At 47.9% G+C, this 12,935-nt stretch overlaps 1 long non-coding RNA gene across 1 annotated transcript; it reads left to right on the top strand.

Moving 5' to 3' along the window:
* The first annotated feature begins 1,928 nt into the window (after positions 1-1,928).
* LOC140661257 (uncharacterized) lies at positions 1,929-11,498 on the top strand. The gene is made up of 3 exons (XR_012045684.1): positions 1,929-3,805; positions 9,610-9,729; positions 11,262-11,498. It is a non-coding gene; the product is annotated as an uncharacterized lncRNA (long non-coding RNA).
* Positions 11,499-12,935: the final 1,437 nt, after the last annotated feature.

Genomic DNA, 12,935 nt, shown 5'->3' with positions numbered 1-12,935 from the left:
TGAACTTCTTCTAATTCAGGCTGACTCTGTGATTTACTACTTGGTAGAAAGACCTCTTGTGTTTCAGCCTGTACCCACAGTACTGAGATAACATGCTGGTGATTTTTTTCCAGGTTTTTAGATCCACAAAGAATCATAGAATCATATAATTGTTTAGGTTGGAAAAGACCTTTAAGATCATCGAGTCCAACCGTTAACCTAGCACTGCCCAGCCCACAGCTACACCATGTCCCTAAGCACCTCATCCAAACGGTTTTTAAATACCTCCAGGGATGGCGACTCAACCACTTCCCTGGGCAGCCTGTTCCAATGCTTGATAACCCTTTCGGTGAAGTAACATTTCCCAATATCCAGTCTAAACTTCCCCTGGTGCAACTTGAGGCCATTTCCTCTCATCCTATTGCTTGTTACCTGGGAGAAGAGACCGACCCCCACCTCTCTACACCCTCCTTTCAGGCAGTTGTAGAGAGCGAGGAGGTCTCCCCTCAGCCTCCTTTTCTCCAGGCTAAACAACTGCAGTTCCCTCAACTGTTCCTCATCATGGTGCTTGAGACCCTTCACCAGCTTCGTTGCCCTTCTTTGAAACTGAGGAATCCCAGAAATGGAATCCCAGAGCAGACACTGGCCATTGCCTGTGCTGGTGGCTGCTTTGGCTGAGGAGGGGAAATCTGGGCAGCTGAGAGGGAGTGGCTGCCAGTCGGTGCTCTCCTGGCCTGCCTTCTGCACAAAGATGTCGTAAGAGGAGAGACACTTTTCAGAAAACCTTGTTTTAGTAGTGAACATCTTGGTCTGTTTTCATTCTTTGAGATGAGAATGGTTTCTCTCCGGTGCCAGAAATTGCACAGACTCCTGTTGTATGCGTAAACCTGCGCTGGAGCTGGCTGCAGCTGCGTGCAGGATGCTCGCTTTCTGCCTGGTCCAGGGCCAGGACATCTCTGGGTTCTGCTCTGGCATTCCCGCTTGCAGGAGTTCACTCTCTTCTACTCCTCCAGATGCTGTTGTATTGGATGGTGCTGTCCTGCGGCACAACTACCAGGTGAAGTACAGCCAGACTGTGTAAGAGAATTCTTTTTTTTTTTTTTTAAATCTCCATCTTTTTTACAGTGCCTCTGTACTGTGTAAATGACACCGGCTGAGGTGGAGTGTGCAAGAGGCGTGCACTGCTGTGGGTGCACACTAGAGGGTAGTGCACCCGGCTGCCCTGCCTGTCCTGCCTGCCACACGCCTGGGCTTGAAATCCCTCCCCGTTTGGCATGGAACAGGGAGCTGGAATCCCTCCCTGTTTACACTTGTGTCACAGTTTGTCTTTAGAACAGGGGTGTGATACCTGCGATACAAAAAAACGTGTATTCTCTCCAAACCTGCCTGCCTGACTGGGGAGTAAATTTTTACAATGAATTCTAATTAGCTTGAGCAATCTGGTCCTCTCTGTGTGCTTTTCCTGAGAGATCAGAGAAACTAATAGCCCAGAGAGGTTCTTCAGGCTTTTCGGATGGTTAGCATTTAAGTGAAATTTTACATTGAGCTGTGAAACAAATAATTTGGGTTGAGCTACGTTAGAAGATTGATAGAGCACTGTAACTGCAATAGTCAATAGAAGTAGCCAGGTACTGAGGCCTGTGCTAGCAGAGGAACCAGGTCTGGCATAAAATTAGTGGAAAAGACAATTACTATAGTGAAATATTATTTACTGCCAAACTATGTGGCACCCAAAGCATGCATCATTTGAAAACACAGCTAGATTCCACTTGACGTATTGATTTGATGTAGGATAGCTCTTTGTGGACTAAGATAAAAGAAGACCAAACAAATCTGCTTGGCCAGAAAGAATATGAAGACCCCGTGGATACCCATCAGCTATTGTGAGTCCTCTCTGTTTTGCCGGGAACTGTTTGGTTTTCAGCTGATTCCTGGCCTTCTCTCTATACAGCAGCGTAAAGGAAACCTGCCATAGGTTTAACTTTGAAGATAATTGAATTATAAGAAGTTAATGTGCACGTGCAGTGCTGATTAGACTGCTTCCTGCTGAAAGCAATAGCGTGTTTGGTTCAGGAGTCTGGTTTCAATTCACCGTGCTGGTCTGGGGTGTCTGCGCTCTGCTCCATTGGGAGTGTGATACTGGGAACTTTCTCGGTGTGTGAGAACGTCAGTTCCCAAAGCAAGGTGATGGGTTGGGCTGAAATTCCAGCTCTGGGATGTTGGAGATTCATTATCTTGACTCTCTTGCAAGCACTTTAAGAAAGGAAATGGCTGAAATCCAGAGGAAATAATTTTTTCCCACTTTCTGTGCATTTAACTGCAATCCAGAGCAGTGGAATCTCTTAACCAGCAGGGCAAAGAAAGGTGTTAGTCCAACCTCAGAAATGGCTATGGCTTAGGCGTTGAACTGAAGGAGAGACCAGGTATGAGGGAGACCTTGGAGGTTTCTCCCCAAGACCAAAAGAGGATTCCAGCAGTGAGTACAGCGAGGGGAGGAAGTGGCAGAACACATCCTGCACAAGATCTATTTGATTGCTGAGCTAAAGTGGCCAGGTTTGAGAACATGCATCACCTCCACGTCTGGCCTGTCTTCTTGCAGAGGTGAACACAAAACTCGGGTTGTCCTGAACTTCACCCTGTGGTCCCCGTGCATCTGGCTCTGGAGCACAGGTCCCAGCAGGCCAACTGGAGTCTGCTCTGCTGGGGTGGATGAACTGGTCACTGCTGCCAGCTCCCTCACCGCTTCTTAGGCCATGCGGCCCTGCCTTGCTGGTGGAGTGGCAGATGGAGAGTTGTCAGCAATCACCAGGGACCAGCTTTCATCTTTCAAGGCTGAGCAGGCATTGGCATAGCCCTGCATAAGGGAAATGATACTTTACGGTCATCAACCCTGTCTTAAACTCGGCTACAAGACTTGGGCCTGTCATGTCTTTCACCTGTAATGCTAGAAGCAAATATCAATCCCCTCTTGTTCTTACCATAGAATCATAGAATGGTTTGGGACTTTCAGAGATCACCTAGTTCCAACCCCCCTGCCATGGGCAGGAACATCTTCCACTAGACCAACCTGACCTGAACGCTTCCAGGGAGGGGACATCCACAATTTCTCTGGGCAACCTGTTCCAGCATCTCACCACCCTCACAGTAAAGAATTCTTTTAATTTCATGTCTCAGCCCACTGTGCTGCCTCAAGTAAAGCTCGATTTTTGGCCAAAGCACGGAGCAGGGCATCAGGCTTACAAGTGACCAGCCCTTCTCTCCTTCCCAAAAGCACTCTGGAGTGGCAGAGGTGGGTTCCTGCAGGGAGGCTCTGTGCTGCCCCAAACACCGTCCCAGCAGGTTCCTTACCGGTAGCACTTCAGGGAATGGGTCTGAAAAACACATCAAAGTGAGCCTGGTCAGAAAAGTTACTGACAAATACAAAAATCACAGCACTTCCTTTCTCAAACATTTAAAGCTACAAAAAAATAAATTGACAGTTTTTTTGATCTTAATAATTTCAGCAGGCACGGGACCACAGAGAAGCATCCATGGTGTTTTCACATGATGTGTTCTTCGTTACCTCCTCTGCTGTACCTGTTAATCACTGGACAATGGAAGGACTGCAGGTCCTGAGGGGCTCTCTGGAAGGGGCAGAGGTTGTCAGTCCCAGAGTAAACAGCCTTCCTGAGCCTTTCTCCTTACTGCTGCAGTGCCTGGAGACCCACCAGATCATTCTCGCTATGATTTCAAAGGTTGGCTACTGGGGCAGTGTGCGATGGAAGCAGGTAGATGTGTCTTCCTGACCTGATGAGACTTCTGCTGCGGAGAAGTGCAAAACTGCATGGTAGGTACTAGTTCCCAGTGTGCACCTTCGTCTGGTGTGAGTGGGAGATCAAACCGGGGTGTGATGTGACCATCACCCTGGTTGTCCTGTGCTCTTGGGGGTCCTGACCATCCTGGCTTTGTCTGCGGTTCAGCAGGTCTGTTCCTGCTTCCCTGGAGCGCCCTGAGGCTGGGGTGACACCTCTGTCTTGGGTTTACTGCTCTTTTTTGGGGAAGGGCATGTCCTTTCACTTGGCAGATGCACAGCCTTTCACTGACCAGCACTAGCTTGCTGACCTGGTGCATCAGCTCAGATGTGCTGTGAGATGTGCCTGGCCTTGAAAAACCTTCCTGCAGTTCACCAGGTGTGTTGCTCAGTGGATTTTTCCTGGAGGAAAGAAAAGAGGAGCGGTGGGGTAGCAGCACACTTCCTGCCTGCAGAGCCACACCACAGCCTGGCAGTTGGCAAGAAGACACTGGTGTGGTTCTTGCTGTTGCAGTGCCTTGGTGACATCTACCCAAGTCCTGCTTGGCTGGAACATGCTCAGAATGAACATGAGCATTTTACCTTAAGAAATAAAAAGGTATTTTAGTACTTCCCTACTACTTAGGCGCGTGATTTCCCACTGAGATCCACCCAATTTAGGCATTTAAACCTTGGACTTTTGACAAGGGACCATGTGTGTCCACCCAGTACCTTTAGGAGAAGTCTCAAAAATGTAGACATTTTATTACTTATGCCTCCTTTGCTCTGAAGCAGTGGGAGGACAACAAGGAAACTGGGGAGCTTGGCAGGTCGGGTATAGCTACTGTTATGACAGTGTATTCAGAAGTCTTTCTTTTGGGGAACCCTTTGGTTGTGCTGTGGCCTCAGCAGGATCATTAGGGATGCAGTGAGAAACTCCATTGCACCGATTTCCACCCATAAAAGGAAGCCTCTTGTTCAGAAAGAGGGCTGGATTCTGACAGCCTGCAACTCCTGCGCTTCTCTGGATTAAACCTAAATTGGTGGAAAAGAATAGCCATGAAATCATCCTCCTGGAGAGCACTGGTTGCCAACTTCTGGTTTCCAACCCATTGCCACTATTTCCCAAATAGTCCCACAAAAGTTGCAGCTGGGACCCTTGTAAGGGTGGGCTCTGCTAGGCTGTTTTTAAGACTTTAGGCTGCTAGACTTAAAGGAGAATAAGAGGTGGGAACCCAGCAATTGGAAGGCATTGTCATGCATCTTTGCAAGTCTGAATGCTCAAAAGCATCTGCTTGTTGGCAGAACACCACGTTCTCTTTCGTGCTGAGGGCAGTGGATCCATTGGAAAAGTGGGGAACAATGGATTGTGATGCAGATGGCTGGAGGGAAGATGGGCATTTCAAAGGAATGTCTAACAAAGTCTGGAGCAGATGCTGCACAGCAGAAAACCGAATTATCACTCTTCAAGATACTTTTCTGGCGGAGCTGCTCTATGGCTTAGGCTTTACAGTCACCTTTAGGTTAATTCTGATGAGTTGTGCATGGTGGGAGAGTTGGTATGTGACTGTCCCTGTAAGTGAGGCTCCCCTTCTCCAGCTTCCCTTGAGATGAGTTTGCTTTGACTTTGGAAGAGTTGTATCTAGCCCAGAAAATGAAGCAACATGAAAAATCTTGTTTATTCCTTTTTCAGAAGAGTTCAGCCATTTCAGGGTGGAGAACACCAGAGATTTTGCCTGTGGGTGCATACAAAGGCACTTCTAGATGCTCTACGTAATATTTTAGATGTCTCCATGCCAGGGTTGTGTCTCAGTCAAAGGGAGGTGCTGTTTGGAGGTGACCAGCAGCGGGGCTGTGTGGGGCAGGAGCAGTGCTGCAGCCTGCACCCAAGTGCTCTGGGTCCCTCCCAGAAGCAGAGAGGAGACTGAACAAGACAGGGTGATTTAGAGAGCCTCTGGTCTTTCTTGCAATTTTGATGGATGACATACAGATGCTGCTTTATGTTTTCTTTTGTACAGCCTTAAGAAGTCTGTCCTGGCATACAAATGCCATTATTAATACAGCTGTCTCTCTGGAGAGATGTCTCGATGGAGCAGCTTTTCAGGAGGAGTACGTATTTCTGCGCAGTTATCTTTGCAGCTCTGATAGATCCCGCTGCGACCTGCAGAGCTCTCTGCATTCTCCAGCTTGCTTTCTCACCTTTATTTCCTGGTCAGGCTGTTATGTTAATAAGGGCTGAGCCCAGCAGGGCTTGTGGACCTGTCCAAGCTCTGTCCCCATGGCTGTGAACCCATAGCCATGCTCTGGGTATCCTTGCCAGCAGTCTCCCTCCACCAGAGCCAGGCTTAGCATTAAAAACAAGGGGCAAGTCAGCTTCTCAGAGCTTCAGGTGAGTATAAAACAGGGGTTAAGGGCAGCTCCGCCCAAGTTCAGGTTACTAGCAGTGTTGTCAGACAGGGTTTCAGCTCTGTGGTTGCTCTGGACTTTGCCATTCATGGACATCCTCTGCGTTCACTGCTCTTTCCCAGGTCCTCTCTTCTCCTTGCCCTGGGGCACCTGGCACTTATTGCCAACATCTTCAGCTCCACTGTCTTCTCTGCTGTCTCCTCTCCCTTATCTGATCCCAGCAGACCCAGGCAGTGTAAATGGCAGAGATCTTTCCCATCCAGGTGAGGGCAGGCACCTTAACCCTTTCCTCCGGCCGGGTTCCTGAGGGAGGCTGAGACTCGGTGCTTTCATGGCCAGGGTAGCAGGACCTGCACCTGGGTCCTGCTGTGGTGGCTTGGCTGGGCAGAGAGAGGGGCGATGTGTGGCTGTGTGCGCTCAAGCCCCAGCTCTCGCTGCCTTTACAGCTTGGTGCCCTCTGCCTGGGGGCAAAGCACAGCTCAGCTTGGGGTGTTCATGGACCTGGGCTTCACACACGTTGAGCAGCTTGTCTATTGTGAGCAGCTTGCCTATTGTCAGTCTTGTGTGCTGGGAACTCACTCACAAGATGCCTCTAGCTTTGTGCTGGGTTTGTATGTCAGCGCCTAATAATGAGACTTTTCTGGCAGGAGGCACTGATGTTGGAAAGTTTCTTGCTCTCCAGGGGAATCAGGTTTTAAACCTGGCTAATACCATCCTCTGTAGTGCAAGCAGGACCATCGGTGACCAGAGGAGCATCCATTTGCATGTAGAGAGCATACTAAAGATAACAAGGTCAGTCCCGCTGGAAGGATAACTTCACAGAAAGCAACTAAGTGATCGGTGTGGGTGGATTTTGGCCTGTGGGACCTGCAAAGGGAGTTTGATGAGAAGTTCAAAGCTGAACAACTGGGCGCAGTGAAACCAGCTTCCTTTTCTTGCAAAACAATTGCACAAGGGGCAAAGGTATCTCACCTGGGCTCACAGAGTGCCACGCTGAGATGAGTTCAGGTTGCTGCTTCTCCTGATCAGCATGGCCTGTGCTCAGGAACGAGGAAAAGCATCAGTATTAGACCACAGCTTCTGCATCTGCCTGCGTTAAAGGCAGCAGCCCAGAAGCGATTATCTGTGTCTTTCTCTCCTCATTCTGCGAATGTCAGTTCTATGGCAAGGAAGAAAGAAAGATAATTCCTGTAACCAGCCTTCCAACTTGAGTCAGACTAAACCCTTGATGGTTCCTGTGCCATTGTCATAGGAAAAGTCCAGAACTCAGGAGACATTTAGTAGTAGTAGTAGTTTTTAACATTATTTTTTTCCCCTCAGACTAGCATCAGTTTGCTGTGCCAAAGCTGTGTTGGCTGATCAGGGTTAACAGAATTAAAAAGTGGTGAAATGTTTATAAAATCCTAGTGGTGAGTCATTAGCAATCTGATACAAAGCAATCTGATGATTAAGAGTGCAAGTTTCATATTATTACTTTTTCAACCACATTTATAGGTAGGAGCAATTAAAAATCCTCAGAAGAAATATGTCTCAGAGCATCTGTTCTTTGTCTTTTATTAACTGTTGACTCGTATGAGGCTATGGAAGGTGCTGACAGATTCTGCAGTACTTCTTTTTAACTCTGAAAATCCATTTTCCTATCCACTGTGAAGGCTGAGATCTGCTCTCTTCTGGCTCTATTTGCAGTTGTATTTCTGCTTTCCCCTCTGGTTCCAGATCTGTTTGACTTCTCCTGAGGTTAGGAAGGAGACGCTGCATGTGAATGAGAGAGGAAAGAGAGAGAGATGTGTTTGCCAGAGAAGTTTATACCCCTGAACTGCACATGAAGCCTCATTCAAGATGTCAGGGTCACTGGGCCAGAGTCATTACTGACTTGTGAAATGAAGCCTTGGTAGCAACAACAAAACCCAGCAACAAAATCTGGTCCAGTAGGTCACAGCCAGATTTGTTACCAACCCATGGCCTACTCCAAATGAGCACCGTGGTCTCTGCTTAATCTCTAATGAATAATCATATAATTACAGAGGGTTTTTTACAAGCAGGTTCCTTGAAGAGCTGCCAAAGGGCAGAGAAGGGAATCTGTTCTCCTTCTCACTTGTCCTGGCAGAACGGCATTCATGGGCTTTGGCTGAGGACAAGTGTGTACGGAGATGCGGGAAGCACCCCTGCAGCTAACAGGGTCCTGCTTGGGGTATTTGAAGACACCAGACCCTAGGACCTCAGATCCACCTTTACTAGCACTGTGTCTAGGTGGAGGTACTTCCACTTGCAGATGCTTGTGGCCTGATTGTGACCTGGGGGGATCACTGGACCTTCTGGGCTCCACAGGAATTTTGGACCATGACCCTGTGGCCTGTTTTAAGAACCTGGTCTTTCAGTTTGGCCTGGGTGTGGGAAGTTTGATGTTTCCAGTCCTTGACTATCCTGTTAGCTAGAGGAATCCCTGCAGGCTTTGGGCCCCGTACAAGGGGAATGCAGATCACTGTCTTTTCAGTGAAGCTCAGAACTTCCTTCTAAAAAGCCAGTAACTGCAGCAAGTCAAACACACAGTTTAGGTCAACCCTGATTTACTGTAACAAAACAATTATTGCTGCCTTTCTGTGATGCAGATTGGAGATTGTGTGAGTTCTGGGTCAATGGTGAGCCTTCGGAAGGGTGGGTTTTCCAGTTTGTTAGTCAGTTATGCCATCTTCCAAGTGGAAGAATGGGGAGATGGGTGCTGCCACGGAGCCTGAAGGAAGGTGATCGTTGGTGTTGCATTGTGCTCTTGGGGCTGCAATGAATATAAATACTAACTGGCACCTACCATCTCCATTTTTTAAAATCTCTTTGGCAGTAGAGGGGCCTAGATTGTCATCCACCAAAGAGGGAAATAGGCTTTGAGTAGCCGAATGACACAGTTCTGTTCCTCAGTGCCTTTGCTCTGACAATACACAGCCCAAAAGAATGGGAACGCTGCAGCAGTCAGGCTGGCGGAGGTGCTTTGTGCCACTTGCGAGGAATGAAGGGCTCGGTGACTACTCAAGTATTCTGGGTTTTTCTTCCAGCCCAACTAGCTGGACTGAATGCCTTGGATGAAGGAGCCTGGCCTCATTTCCACCCTGGTTTCACAAAGGAATTGCAAACCTGCACGTGCTGCTGCTTCCACGGCTTCAGAATGAGAGTTTATCAGTGGCTCAGCTATGTCGCCATTCCTTTTGTGGCTGCTTAAACTGAGCTGAAAGAGTTGTCCTCTGCAGGGGTTTCTGCCCCACCAAAACTGGGGCAGACTGCTTTGCACCCCAGAGCCTGCTTTTCATTTTCTTCTGTTCTTTAGAGCCTACCTGAGTCCCAGGCTCTTTCCTATCATCTCAGGTCCTGCTCCCCTCTCACTTCAGGCTTGGGGAACTTTTTTCCATGCCACTTCTTTCACACAGCCTACATCCATATTTGACCTACTTGTCATTTTTGTACAGAGTTGTCTGAAAATGGCAGGAGAGAGAGAGATGATGTATCTGAGGAGTGCTGGCTTTTAATTAAAACAATTTGCAGAACAATGGACAACTTGAGAAGCAGATCAAGGCTCTGGTCTGCAGGTAAGGTCTGTTTCAGCACTCAGGTGCCTATGTTATGCGATAGTCTTGAATACACGTTTTATGGCATATCTGTCTTGTACTGATGACTATCAAAGTGTGCAACAGCCCGGTTCGTATTTGCTCCAAACCCTTAGGAGTCCCCAGTGAGTTTGCTAACTGCTTCTTGACTCCACTTAGAGGTTATTTGCACAAATTGAAGGACTTGTGCAGGTTCTTCCACTGCCACCAAACCTCTCCAGGACAACCCCGAAGCTGTGCCCTTGGGCTGAATTTATGCACCAGTGCGGACTTGGGGGGCAGAGGGGAAATGCCTGCAGCTTCACGGGGGGGTCTTGGGGAGCCCCGCTGCTGTAGGGAGGGTCCTGTACCCCTGTACCTCGCGGCCGCCGGAGGGGCCCTCCCCCTCCCCTACAGCTAGCCCCCGCCCCACCCTGCCCTCCCAACTGGGGCTTTCATCACTCCAAAATCAGCCTTTCCAGTTCCTTTTGTGAGTCATGTGTCAAAGAACTTACAGCTCGTGACTAGTCACCAAGCTGGTTGGAAACCAACTGCTGTATTAAGAGCTGTTGGCTCTGGCGATAAATCCCGGTTATTGGCTTTTCTACCTTACGTAGTGTTGAGGATGAATTGGTGACATTTTTAACAAAAAATTGTGTGTTGAAGTTAAGGTAACTTTTTAAAGACTCAAGAAGATTTTCAGACCTAGACGGCGTTTGCTTGAGTATTGAGGATGGTAAAAGAGCAGAGGCAGGGCAGAGGCAGTCTGTGGTCTGTTGGGATTTTAAAAGGAGCATGAGTCAATCGAGCTGTAATGTTCAACAAGAAGCAGATTTTTGAAAATTATTTAGTATTCATAAGATGGAGCCCCTAATACAAAACTAGGAGTAAGTTGTAAGGAGTTATCCTGCTACTCTTACCCCAGTAATTTCTCTCTTTGATTTTGTGTAAAAAGTTGCTCTCCGCTGGAACAAAGGAGTCACGTTGTCTTTACTCATTAAAAGTTGCATATGTATAAAATATCAGTGTTGTCTTTAGTCTGAAATCCCTCGCTACGTATGACTTGTACCATACATCAGAACCCATCTCCCGCAGCCTGGCAACTGTCTCTGTTGCTATAGGAACGGCTCCACTATCCCTTCATGGAGAACTTCAAGTATTCCCATTTTTGTAGCTGCTAGAACACCTCCAGCCCTTGCTTGTTTCATTCACTTGCTCACTCCCATCCATGAGATCTTCTCCTCTCAATTTGGAGAGTTACTCAGCACTTCTGGACTCATAAATGAAAGAACATTAGTTAGCTGAAGAAAAGTCACACAGTACTTTGAGGTGCACATTTGACTGGGACGTTGCTGCTGCCATTGGGTTTATTTAATGTGCAGACATACTGCATAATTAGCATCCCCTAATGTGCATTAAATTTGTACTTAATACAAAACTATCAAAATCCCTGGCTTCTGCGCACATGTCTGCAGTTATATACCAAAAGGCAAAAGTTTCTAAGAAACATCTAACCTCAAGTGTTAAACCCACAGGTAACATAACGTGAGTTAGTGGAGAAGAAACATCCTCATGGTAAGTTTATTGTGAGATTGTGTATTATGTGGCTGTCACCTCTGTCCTTGAAGAATCACCCTGAGCAGCGTGCCGAACCCTGCACCGTGTTAGACAGCAAGCCCAGCGGTCTGTGTGTTTATGTAGGAGCGGTGGAGTTGAAGACCATGGGGGTCACTGTATTTGTCCCTCATCTGGGCCTCCTTTTCTGCACTGAATTGGCACAGCTCCATTAAGCAAAGGTAGGTTGGTCAATCTGCCTTCTTGCTTCTAGATGATCCTGATAAATAATTGTTGAGGGCTTACTGTTTTACTTACAGAAAGATTTCACTGGAATAACATAAATTTTGTGAAAGATGCTCTTGGAAACGCAAGTTGATATTGATAAGGCTTGATGTTAAATGCTGAAAAAGGGGCTTTTTTTTTTTTTGTTCTATTTATACAAGTGTCTAAACAAGACTGGGCTATGCTTTTATCCTGCTAGAAATACCAGGCACATGTATTGCATCGTGCCCAGAGGCTCTCCATGGGGGAGGGAAGGGAGACACGGAGGGGACCTGCTGTCACAAGCAGATCCCAGTTGAGCAAGATCCTACGCTGCCAAACAGAAAGAGTTGGAGGGGCTGGGAGAGGAGCTGTGGTGTGGAAAAGACTGGAAGCTGTGGCACCAGGGGTTTCCTGCACATCAGGTACCCCGCCAGATGAAGATTTAGGTAAGGAATAATAACGAGGAGGACAAAACAAGAGTGTGAGAAAAGCAAGCAGAAGAAAATATTTCTCAGCTGCAAAATACTCAGTAACACTCCCAATCAACATTGGCTCAGTGCAGCCCAAAATCCTGAGACGCTGGGAAGAGACAGCTCGGAGAATCCCTAGTCATTGACTGGGGTTTTTAATTTATTCTTTGCAGCCAGACAGTGCTCCCGTTGCCGGCTTGCAGGCATGGCAGCCAACTGTCCCCCCCGCCAATCACCGGGGCGCTGCCGAAGCGGGGCTGCTCCTGCGATAAAAGTGTAGGAAGCTCATGGCTGCAGAGTAATGCAGACAAAGCACGAGTGAGAGGGAGACAAAAGGGATGGAGTCCCAGAAGATGTGATCCACCCCGTTAAAGGAACCGTCCGTAGCCTCTGCAGCTGTGTTTATGCTGCTTCATGCAATAGGCACCAGCCTCTCATCCCCCCAGGAGATTTTCACAGCATTAATTCACTTTGCACAAAACCCAGCCTGCAAGGCTCCTCTCCAGCAGCGACCTTTGCATCCCTCCAGCTCCCCCCTGTTCCTGAAAGCCCTGCCCGCAGGAGCTGCACCCCTCCGGCTGACCTCCCGTTGCTCTTGATCAAATGTCACCTGTACCCAATGAAGCAGACCCCGAAGTGCCACGAATGGATCCCAGGATTCTTATTTTCCTTCTCTACGTGATGATTCTTCACGAGCTGGTGAGTGGCTGGATGGAGTACCAGAAGCAGATAGCCAAGCCAAAGAAGCAGGCGGGTCCAGTTTGGTCTTCTAGGTGAGTTAATGCCTATTATGTTTCCAAAAGGTGAATAGCTCAGGTATGTTTTGATGGGGAAGATTGCCTTTTGTGTACATACATCGGTCCTTATGGATGTGTGCGTGTGTGTATCATCTGTTGTGTATTAACGCACAGAGGTAGG

The sequence above is a fragment of the Ciconia boyciana genome, chromosome 18 (assembly GCF_034638445.1).
Source record: "Ciconia boyciana chromosome 18, ASM3463844v1, whole genome shotgun sequence".
NCBI classification, from domain to species: Eukaryota; Metazoa; Chordata; class Aves; order Ciconiiformes; family Ciconiidae; genus Ciconia; species Ciconia boyciana.
Note: the sequence above shows the minus strand (reverse complement) of the source record. Positions and strands in the feature narration are given on the sequence as shown.